Here is a 12,023-nt window from a genome sequence, read left to right on the forward strand (position 1 = left end):
AAGGTGTTGCATCCAAAACATTAAACAACTTACATCAAGAGAGGAATATGCATAGCCTGAGAGACAAAGATAGCAACCAAGCCAACACAATTCATGAAATTTACTTGTGAACAAATCATCAAAGTGTGCATTATTACTTGGAGCCAAGCAACAATCAAGATAAAGGAGACCATTTGCCCCACACAAGAAAGCCCAAAATCATAACAAAAAGGCACCCACAGGATCAACAAACACCCCCCCACACACACTTAAAATCTAGCACTGTCCTCAGTGCTCGCAAAAAGAGGGATGAAAGAGAAAAACTTCCCTGAATATCGATCCAAGTGGCGAGCCCGTAGTTTCCCACAATGTCTGCCTATCTCTCATCCATAGAACAAACAATCTCCAACGCACCAACCTGCACCAAACAACAGAAAAAACAGAAACACAAACCCGAACAAAATGAAAGAAAAACGAAAACAAGGGAAAGCAAGAAAAACATGGGTTGCCTCCCATGCAGCGCTAGTTTTTAAGTCGCTAGCCCGACTAAGAGGATCCCTTAACCAAAATCCGATTGAAGCGTCAGCTGCTTAAGTGCCTGTGTAAACACATCTTCTTGAATTGCAGCTGCGGGTCCTCCTAATGAGCGCTCCATGCTCATATCATGGGATGGTCTTCTATCCACACATCCAACGAAATCGAGTGACACAACCTCATCAAGCTTCTCTTCCAGTAGCAAGGCACACAGAAAGCCTTGCTCTATATCATCTTCCTCTTGCAGCTTGTCCAGAAATTCCTGCTCAATGTCAGCCTCATCTTGCAAGTTAGCAAGGAATTCCTCCACAATCTCGTCCTCCTCCTGTAACTTATAAAGAAAATCCTGCACAATACAGTCCTTATCCAAAACATCAAAAGTCTCAACATAAGAGCAGTTTTGCAATAAGGGGGTACGAGTAGGAGATTTCTTATCAAAAATAGAGAAAGTTACAGACCTCCCTGCCCCCGCCATACTCAAATTTCCAGTACTCACGTCAATACGAGTATGGGTGGTGGCCATAAAAGGTCGGCCAAGCAAAACAAGATGTTCATTCTCTCCTCTAATCCCTTTTCCCACATCAAGGACAACAAAATCAGCCAAAACTCTAATCCCCCTCACAACAACCTCAACATCCTCAACAAGGCCCCGTGGGCTGCTAACAGAGCCGTCAGCTAGCTCTATCTTCATATTCGTGCATTTCAGCTATTTATTACCCAATTTCTCAAAAATATCAAGCGGCATCAAATTGATTGCCGCGCCCAAATCAAGCATTCCCAAAGCCTTTTCAACCCCACCTAAGCTAATATAAAAAATAAAGCTACCTGGATCTCCTTGCTTGGGTGGTGGTTGGTCTGGTGCAACAGTGACAGTTGGCAGTGGCTCGCTGAGGCGTTGGGTAGCCTTGATTGCTTCCACGGTTTTGCTTCTCCATTTTCCCATGGTTATTGGGGCATTTTTCTTGACTACCGCCACGACATGAGCTTGATGTGGCTGTTTGTCCTGGTTTGGGAACTTCCCAGTTGGCTGTTGTTGCTGCAGCTGATTCAAGGATCCTGTTAGTTGCCCACTGTAGTCTCGAGGCGCTTGATGGTAGCACTCTGAGCCTCCATCGCCTGCTTGCTAGCTTGCATCTGATCTTCAAATAAGGGGCCTAGAGGTTGGTGCTGCTGAGGTGGGTAGAGCTGCTGCGGCTGCTGGAAATTCCCTTGTTGCATGGGGAACTACTGCGGGGATAGGTAGAATTGCTACTGGTTTTGATAACCCATAGGCTGTTGGACTTGACAAAATTGAGAACTTTGCCCATGTCCTTGCATGTGACCTTGGTGTTGCCTACTCGAATACCCTTGTGCAGCAAAGACTTCAACTCCTTCTTCATAGGTACGCTCGCCAATCTTATGACACTCATTGGTTCCATGGCCATACTCGCCGCATATGCCACAACTCTCGACATTAGGCTCACGGGTGCGAGGTGGTTCCACCCTACTCATTTTCAACTGCTGCATTTCTCTCATAATTTTTGCCACCTGCTTCTGCAGCTCATACTGGGGTGCCACTGCACTGGCCTCAACATTCCTTCCACGGACTGATTTCTGTTGTGAGCTCTCAGCTAGGGTCTTGAAAATCTCCTTAAGCTCGTCGGCGGTCTTCCTAGCGATGTTACCTCCTACCGTGCTGTCCACCATGAATTGAGCAGGCTATACCAGCCCGTCATAGAAAAATTGCATCAACATCACAGTGGTCAGTTGGTGCTGCGGGCACTGGCGGAGGAGTTCTTGAAATCTCTCCCAAGCCTCATGAAAAGGCTCGTCCGCTCCTTGGATGAAGTTCATGATTTCAGCTCTGATCTCTTGTGTCTTGTGATTCGGGTAGTACTTCAGCATCAACTTCTCACACGCCTCCCCCCAAGTGGTTATGGAGTTGGGCGGCAGAGATAGCAGCCACGTCCTCGCCCGATCCTTAAGTGCATATGGGAGGCACTTAAGCTTTAGTTGCTCCTCTGTGAGGTCCAACAGCGGAAAAGTTTGCACTTGGGTAAAGAAGTCTCTGATAAACTGCAGGGCATCTTCATTCGGCAGCCCATAGAAGAGGGGGAGCTGACTTGAATCATTGGGCTTCAGGTTGTAATTCCTGACTGCAGTGGAGAGCACAATAGCTGAGTTCGTGGCCTCTATGACAGGCCAGGTAAAATCCCCCATATACTGAAAATTTCTTCCTGCCATCTTCTCAACTCCCTCTCCTAGGCTTCAAGCACCTCGCGTGCACGGTGAGTGTTGTCCAGTAGAATGCCAAATTCCTGTTAAGACTTTAACACCCTAGCAACACAACACTCAACAAAACAGATCAAACGCACCAGTGGGAGAAAGAAAATAACCGAGCAAAAATAAAAATAAAATAAACATGGAAAACAAAGTAGCACAACCAAACGTCTAAAGCCTTCCCCGGCAACGGCGCCAAAATTTGACTCAACCCAAAATACCTAAGGGATTGACTCGCAATCGTACGAGGTCGTCCTAGTGTAATAAGCTAACCCAAGTCGTCTCTCAAGGAAGGCTAAACAGGGCTCTGATCATGCTACGCACAGAAAACAGGAAATAACCTAAACACTCTAATCAGAAGGTTGAGTCTGACACTCTCTCTCCGGTTAACTAATTCGTAATTAAAATAAAACATATAAATTTATCTAGGCGAAAGATAGGAAGCAGGTAAAGAAAGCAATAAGACAACATAGAGAACTAGGGTTCTAATCTAACAATCTAAAAATCAATAATTAAATCCAAAATCATAAAGCAACAATTATCTAGGCAAGGAAAATAAACAAGCATTCAAATTTATGGCAAACACTAATCATGATTTTTCCTAAGGACCATGTAAATGAAAAGCGACACAAATTCAACTGAGTATTACTCTAACAAATCAACCAACGATCTAACTATACTAACTAGACAATAAGATTAACAAAGCATAAATCAATGCTAAATATCATTATCAAAACGTGTTCAATTATCTAGGAAAAGAGCAACCAAGAAAGCTTGTAGAATTCGATAAATCAATAGATAGAACTTACAATTGATTAAAGGAAACGACGATCTAGCGTAATCCGAGAGTTTCTAATGTGTTTCTCCCTACCAAAACTTTAAGAAAATACAATAAAAATGGAGCTGGAGGCTGGATGGGTCGAGAATGGGCCCATAAACCCTTAAAAAATGGGTTTTAAACCCTAAAAAATGTAACTGCCAGGTCGCGCAGGCGGCCGCCGCCTTCGCAGAATGGGCACGGCGGGCGTCGACCACTACAATGCGCAGCATTTTTTTGTTTTGGTCCGTTCTCCCTCGTTTCAAGTTGGATTTTAGATCCGTTTTCGCCTACGAACACATATCAAGACGAACTTCGATTCTTTTGCAGACCATTCAACTAAATTCTGACTTTGTTTTTGTCCACATATCAATCAATTTGAGCGTAAAATTCCGAGACAACAAAATTAGCACAAAAGCTCAAATCAGTCAACTCTTGAGTGAAAGAGACCAAAAATAAAAGTCAATATAACATGTAAACACCCAGAAATTCATCACAAAATAGGGCTAAACAAAGAGGAACCATATCATACATGCAAATCAAAGAGGTACATTGACAAGATTATGTTTATGTGTGCTGTTGCCTGACCAATAATTGGCCTAGATGGAAGAATAATCTTTGATGGAAAGTTTGGCATCTTTCCTTTCACAACCATGGAAGCAGCAAAAAGGAATTCAAAAAATAGAAGCAAAGTGAAGCCAATCGCAGTTGTTACTAAGGAAGTCATGAAAGGTTGCCTTATTATAGAGGTCAGTTGTTACATTTTTTTTTAATGAATGCTATCAGAAACTGTTACAGCTTCATCTTTTAGCCCTTTATTTTAGCAGATGGTCCAAATCTTTAAAGCTAAGTGGCCATTGGCAGCAAACAAGCACATATATATCCAACAAGATAATGTCAAACCCCACATAAAATCCAATGATCCAGACTTTTTAGCTGTTGCAAATACTGATGGTTTCAAATTTCAACTAGTATGCCAACCTGCTAATTTGCCGGATACAAATGTGAATGATCTAGGGTTTTTCAGAGCAATACAGACACTAAAAGATCAAAAAACCAACAAGGAATGTGGAGGAGTTACTAAAGAATGTGAAAGATGCATATGAAGAATACCCACCAGAGAAGCTAAACCATGTGTTCATTACTTTGCAAAGCTGCTATCACAAAATAATCAAGGCAAGGGGTGGCAAACTACAAAATTCCAAACATGAACAAAGAAAGACTCACAAGACAAGGGTTGCTACCAGATTGTATTCAGGTTGAAGAAACACTTGTAGGGGAAAGTCTAGAGTTCCTGGAGTTGGATGCAAGTGCAGAGGGAGAAATTTACAACCTTGGAGCAGTCATAGAAGGGCTGGAGCAAGTGGGCATTACTGAGTAGGTACTATAGAGTAGGGCAGGGTTTACAGATACAAACACAATGAACAATCTTTTGGTGTGTTTGCAATGTAAATCATTTTTTGTAAGCATTTTTGTCTCTGCCCTTTATTTAGCATCATTGACTGCATCATTTTGTTTATATTCAACCTCCAAATAACAAGTGATGGCTGAATACAAACAAACCTCAGACTAGAAAGTTATCATAGGGACAACTTACAGATACAAATATACACAATTGGCACCAGAGATACACAATTGGCAACCACAAATACACATTTGGCAGCAAAGATACACACTTGGCACCACAGATTCACAATCACCAGCAAATAAACACAATTGGCAGCAATGAAGAAACACAGATACGGCATCACCAGCCAATCCCCACCAAAGCACATCAAATAAGAATAAGAAGGCATCACCAACCAATCCCCACCAAAGCACATCAAATAGGAATCAAAAGGCATCACCAGCTAATCCCCACCAAAGCACATCAAATAGGAATCAAAGAAAATAAGAATCACAGAACGAAATCACCTTAATCGCTTGGCCTCCTCCCTATCTCGTCTAAAAGATTCTATGACCTCGGAGGTTCGCTTTGCCTCTTCCCGATCGCGTTTGAAAGATTCTCGGAGGTCTGCAATTCGCTTGGCATTTTCCCTCTCTCTTCTAATTTGTTCAGAGAGATGGAAGCCATCGGAATCGTATTCCGGCGATTCAGAGAGAGGTTCCAGCGATTCAGAGAGAGGGAGGGGCGTTGCCTCAGCTTCCGGCAGCTACCATGGCACGGCTTCGTATTCTAGCATAATCTGCTCGATTCAGAGAGAGGAAGGCGCGCCGCCTCGATTTTTGGCAGCAACCATGGCGCCGCTTCGGATTCCAGCAGCGTCGACTCCGATCCAGCGAGGGGGAGCAACCACAACACTTCACAGAGATCGAAAGCCCCTGTTTTGGATTCCGGCTGATTCAGCTCCGATTTAGAGAGAGGGAGGCGCGCCGCTACGGTTTTCAGCAGCAACCACGGCGCCACTTCGGATTTTGGCACGAAATCTACCGATTCATATAGATCGGTATCTGGAAATTCAGTTTCTGGCACAATCGTGTCCCGCAACACAAATCCAGCCAGATAATCCATAACAATACCCTCCATCGATGAAGATGAAAGAGTTTTGGATGCAGGTGGATTCATGAGGAAGAGAGATGTAGATGGAGGCTTGAATAAAATCTAGATGTCAAGAACGGCGAAGAAAAAATCTAGGGTTTCAGAATAATCTAGAACTCATGAGCGACGCTTCAGAGTACTAGGGTTTGAGAATAAATGAGGAGCAAGTGGAGTAAAATCGATGCAATGAATAAATGTTGGGACTCGGTTTTGTTAGTAGAGAGTAACTAGTGTTTTACCCGTGCGATGCACGGGATTATATATGTTGTTAAAATTTAGTTTTGCTTAACTAATTTTTTAAAAGAAATATGAATATATTTTTGTTGAAAGTTATTAAAATTAAAATAAAGATATAAAATAATAAAAAATATCATAACTTATTTTAAAATTCATCCATTTACGTAAAAGTTCATAGGATGTCTATACCTGATTAAGTAAGACATCGAACAATATAAGCATTTTATTGTAACATTCTGAAAGACACTTTTGTATAATCTCTAAAATAAATGATTTTAAAATATTTTATTATACAATTGTTATACCAACTATGTTACTGCTAAAATATATTTAAGACTAACATTTTAAATTACTTAAAAATAAAGGTGAAAATAATAATACATGAAAAGACAATTGCAAACTTGTCATCTTATTATTATAAATTTTGGAACACTTCTTTATAATTTATATACAACATTTGTAGAATTAATAATCTACTTTGTCTTCATTACATATCAAGATTTTCAGACTCCTTCGACTTGTAACTCTAGAAATAGCTACATAAAACTGACTGTGACTAAAAACAGACTTATTAAAAAATAAACCCACATGAGAGAGTGATTGACCTTGACTTTTGTTTATAGTCATTGCATAAGAAACAATAATAGAGAACTGCTGCCGTTGAAACTTGAGCGGTAGTCTTGGATCAACTGGTATCAGTGTCATCCATAGTATCAATACTTGATGTCCTGCATCATGGTCTGTGAGAACTTTCCCTTCCAAAATAAAATAGCCTCATATTTAATTCATTGCAGATCTGGCATTATTTGGTTGCAATTTTTTTACTAAAGACCACATGGTCGGCATGTTTGTGATTAGAGAAATGATGAATATCAAAAGAAGAAGTGAGTATAAGTAAAAATTTCACACCAAAAGTTAGTTTATATAGGCCACGGGGATACACATTTGATGGGAAATATATATGAAACTTATATATTTAATATATTATATTGAATGAGATGCTTTGATAATGGAGTTGATTTTGGTTTGACGATAATAAAAAGTTGTTACATTTTTTGGAGATATATATGGAATGTTGCCAAATTACACATTTCACACTATCACATCTCTCTTAGATCTGACGTCATGCATGCCTGAGATAGGGCTTCTTCTTCGTCTCCTTTGTTTAGCTGTAAAGATGATACAAAAATCCCATTAATCATGCATACCAATCAATACCTTACTCTACTTAATATGTATTTCATAATTTCGTTGATAGTTGATTGGTATATTGGTATTTTGATTTGTTAGACAAAACATAGAAACATAATCAATGTGGGTCATGATTTATGGAGATATGATTGGATGATCTATTGTGTCGTGTTTAGCATTAGTAAGAATATTATTATTATTATTATTATTATTATTATTATTATTATTATTATTATTTATATTATTATTATTATTATTATTATTATTATTATTATTATTATTATTATTATTATTATTATTTGTCATACTTTGCAAAAATCACAACAAAAAATTAATAGCCGCCTTATATAGCCCTTCTTTTGTTTATCTCCAAAAGATTTAATTGAAAATAATTAGAAATCAATCTATGAGATAGCGTGTAAATCAAAAATAATTTATATGAGATATTGCTACGAGTTCGTAAATAATTTTTTATTCTCTTGAATTCAAAAACAATCTATAGTCTAAAATTACGTGTAAATCAAAAAGAATATTCACTTTTGCAAATGACTACAAGATCCCATGCAATTTATATGTATTTATATTTTGAATTTTATTTATTGGATGAATATTTCTCACAAAAGATTTAATTGAAATTAGTGATCTACAAATTTTTACATATAAATTTCATGTATAGATGATGGGAATAAATGTCGTTCAATTAAATGTAGATTTAATTACATTTAATTAAGAATATATATATATATATATATATATCATCCTATAAATTAGTCAACTTTCCAAATATAGATCAACTTTCCAAAAATAAATTGAGTAAAAGGGCGGGAAATTCTTTTGGCTAGATGGACCAGCTTTTATATATGTATAGATAGATTAAATTAGGAGGTTAATTAATGCTTTAATTAAGTGAATTTAAAATAGGATTGGGATAATGAATGGCAAAGGGTAGCAATTTTAAATAAAGAGGAAGGGTAAAGGATACAAAAAGCAAAACATGGCATTAATTTGTGGACAGTTTTTTAAGGCCAAACATGGCATTAAATCATGGACGGAGGGAGTATCAAATTAAAGCTCTTGTCAAGATCTTTAATTTGATATGCATATCAAATATTTTATAATTAGTCGAATTTCATAATTTTAAAAAAGAAATAAAATAGAAAAATAAGAAGTTAAAGAAAAAGAAAAAAAAAGATGTATAATTTATAAATAAACATTCAATTTTATTCTAACTACAAAATTGCCACTCAATTTTGAAATTGATTTGAAATCAATTTGAAATTGAAAACTCCCTTTTTAATATAGTATAGATATAGACTAGCATTTGCATCACGGGCAATGCACGGGAAAATATTTTTTTATTTTTTATATATAAAAATTAATACTAATTCGTTTATCATACTCATAAATATAATAAAAATTAATTTTAATTAAATATATTTGAATTGAATATTAAAAAAATAAAAATAAAAAAGAATTTACAATTATAAAATTAGATATTATGAAAAGACAAAAAATAAGTTAAAAAATAAAAAATACTAATAAAAAGGAATTAAAAATACATTTTTTTCAAAAAGAGGAGAGAGAGGGGAGAGAGAAATTTATAAAATTTTAAAATTTAAACAAATTTAATTTGTACATTTTAAATTAAATACTTATATAAAATATATCAAATTAAAGCTCTTATCGTGATCTTTAATTGATATGCGTATTAAATATTTTATAATTAATCAAATTTCACAATTTTGGAAATAAATAAACAATAAATAAAAAGGTAAAAAAATGAAAAATACAAAAAAATATAGTTTAAACGTAAACCTTCAATTTTATCATAACTACAAAATTGCCATCCAATTTTGAAATTGATTTCAAATTGGAAACTCCCTTTTTAATATAGTATAGATTTGAGTTATTATTGCGACGATTATTTAACTATTGTAACATTTATACGTTCAAACGAGTTTGGGTAATTGGTGAATAATATTGTTGGGAAATTAATGAAATATCTTTGTCTTTGTTTTGATGATACCAAAACCCTAAGATTTTCTTTCAGTAGACTAGATATTTTTGAACTCAAGTGTTAGAGTTCAGTTTACTAGCTAGACTGAAGACCGGTGGACTGAAGATCGAAGGACTGAAGACCACTTAACTGAAGTTTGGAACTGAAATGACTGAAGACAAATACTGGAGTATTTAATGGACGAAAACTTCACTGAAGATTCAGTTATGACTGCATAACTAATGTTGGCCACGTGGAAATAGTGGACTGATACATAAGTCAAGTATCAGTTGACATTCTTCCTCGGACTGAAAACTTAAGTTTAAAAGAAGCCACGTATTCACGCCAAGTACAGTCGCATTAAATGCGAAGATATGAAGATCGTTCTTGCCTGCGCAGAGCTTTTTTATTTCGTGCTAACTTTTCAGAAGCACCATGCGCTCCTACTGCTAAAGACGCCCATTCCTCAACCTTTCAGGAGCCTCGAAGATTGAAGCCTCAGCCCAAGATTCAAATCCATCTCACAACCGCCGAATTCTTAAAGACCATCTCACCAACAGATATATTCAAGACTTCGCCTATAAATAGAGCTCGAGGATCATCTTCAATCTTCACCGATTCAAACACTCAAGCTGAAGCTCTGCCAAATTTGCGACTCAACCTATTCACTGCTATCCAAAGTTTGAATCGAATAAGAGAATATCCAAAGCCCAAATTAGTTTACTGATTACCTGAATTCTCTTATCATCCTTAGGCACTTTCATTGTAAACCTTTAGCCTAAGTATCGATTACTAAGAGCCTGTTCTTAGTAATCCAGTTGGTACTTGAACCCTTTTGTAAAAGAGCAAAAAGTGAGTTTGAAAAAGAGAGAATTCTAGACAGTTGTCTAAACTCAAGAGTTCTTAGCCCCCGCAAGCAAGACGTTTGTTATCTTTGCAACTGCGAGTTAAGAAGGAGATGAAAAGTCCAATCCAGTGTATTGGCACAGAAACCTAGTTTCAGTTTAAGGTTTGTTGTGCACCCATAAGCACAAGCCCAGAGTTTTTACCAGTGTGATCAGCTGGCCATGGACGTAGGAACTTGTTTCCAAACCACGTAAAAAACTCGTGTTGTTAATTGCTTTCAGTTTTTATTATTCCTTACTTGTGCACAAACACTTCATTTAACTGAAACTGATAAACTGAAAAGAGAAACATAAAACTGACAAAATGTTAATCACAAAGGCTTTGTCTAAAGTTTAATTTCCGCTGCTGGTGTTATTAATTTAACTAACAAATCTTTGGATAGTCAGTAAGATTTATAACACTTTTTTGATTTCAAATTCTAGACTGAAACCTTACATGGATTATCAGTTAAAGCCATGTGCCTAACTGAAATCAAAATACTAATACAATTTCAGTATCAGTCTAATCTCCTTTCTAAACTGAAATATCTTTGACCGTTGACTTCAGTCTGCACCCTTTCAGTATCAGTCGATACTCTTCAGTTTTACAAAAGAATTTTTCAAAAATAACATACTGGTGTATTCCCCTCCCCCTTTTACACCAGTTCAGTGATCCTTCAGGACCCAACAAATATTATATTGTACAAGTTTGAGACTAAACTAACGAGTAATAAAATCACTTTTTTAACTATGTTTGAGATGAATACGGGTGCATAATGTTATATTGGTGTGGATGGTTGAACTATATATTAACACTCATAATTTTAATTCATCGTCATGCTCCATCACGACCAATGATTCTAAATAGCATAATTCTATCTAATTATAAAGTTATTTTTATAATTCCTACTTATAAATTATAACATAAAATGATATTTTATATCATTTTATTAAAATTCAACGAATTATAAACTAATTCTCTAAGACTAATATAGACTTTGCTAAACGCCCTCTACATCTCTTGAAAACGTTGAAGAGGCAAGATATATATATAGAAAGTAAAAAATTTAAAATGAACAATTAGGACAATTCTTAAATTTAGGGACCTCATGGCTCACATATCATTTTAATTAGTAAGAAAAAAACAATTGTAAGAAAAAACAAAGATTGTTTTTACAATGACAGCTTCTTAATCAATTATTAATCATTACTTATAGAAAATAATGATTGTCATCAACAACCCGTGATTAGCAAAAGACGTAATCGCTTGTGTAGTTTTTCCCTTAATCAGTCATTAATTATGTGTACGTGGACACATATGGCATCAAATATCATTTGATTTTTTTTTTCTTGAATATTTATTGAAAGCATGTGAACACTTTATGTGAGTGATAAGTGGAGCCCAAAACCACACGTGGTGCGATAATGGTGGTCTGATCACTCCAAACCGGTTGTTGGTATGGTATTCTATGTATGTTCACGTTCGTTTGCTAGATTCCATGAGATAAGATCGTAAACGGCATGTATAAGTGAGATGGATCGAGGTCGGGGTTGAAAAGCGGGTTTGAGGGAAGTTAAGGTGTGGAT

The sequence above is a fragment of the Salvia miltiorrhiza genome, chromosome 5 (assembly GCF_028751815.1).
Source record: "Salvia miltiorrhiza cultivar Shanhuang (shh) chromosome 5, IMPLAD_Smil_shh, whole genome shotgun sequence".
Classification (NCBI taxonomy): Eukaryota; Viridiplantae; Streptophyta; class Magnoliopsida; order Lamiales; family Lamiaceae; genus Salvia; species Salvia miltiorrhiza.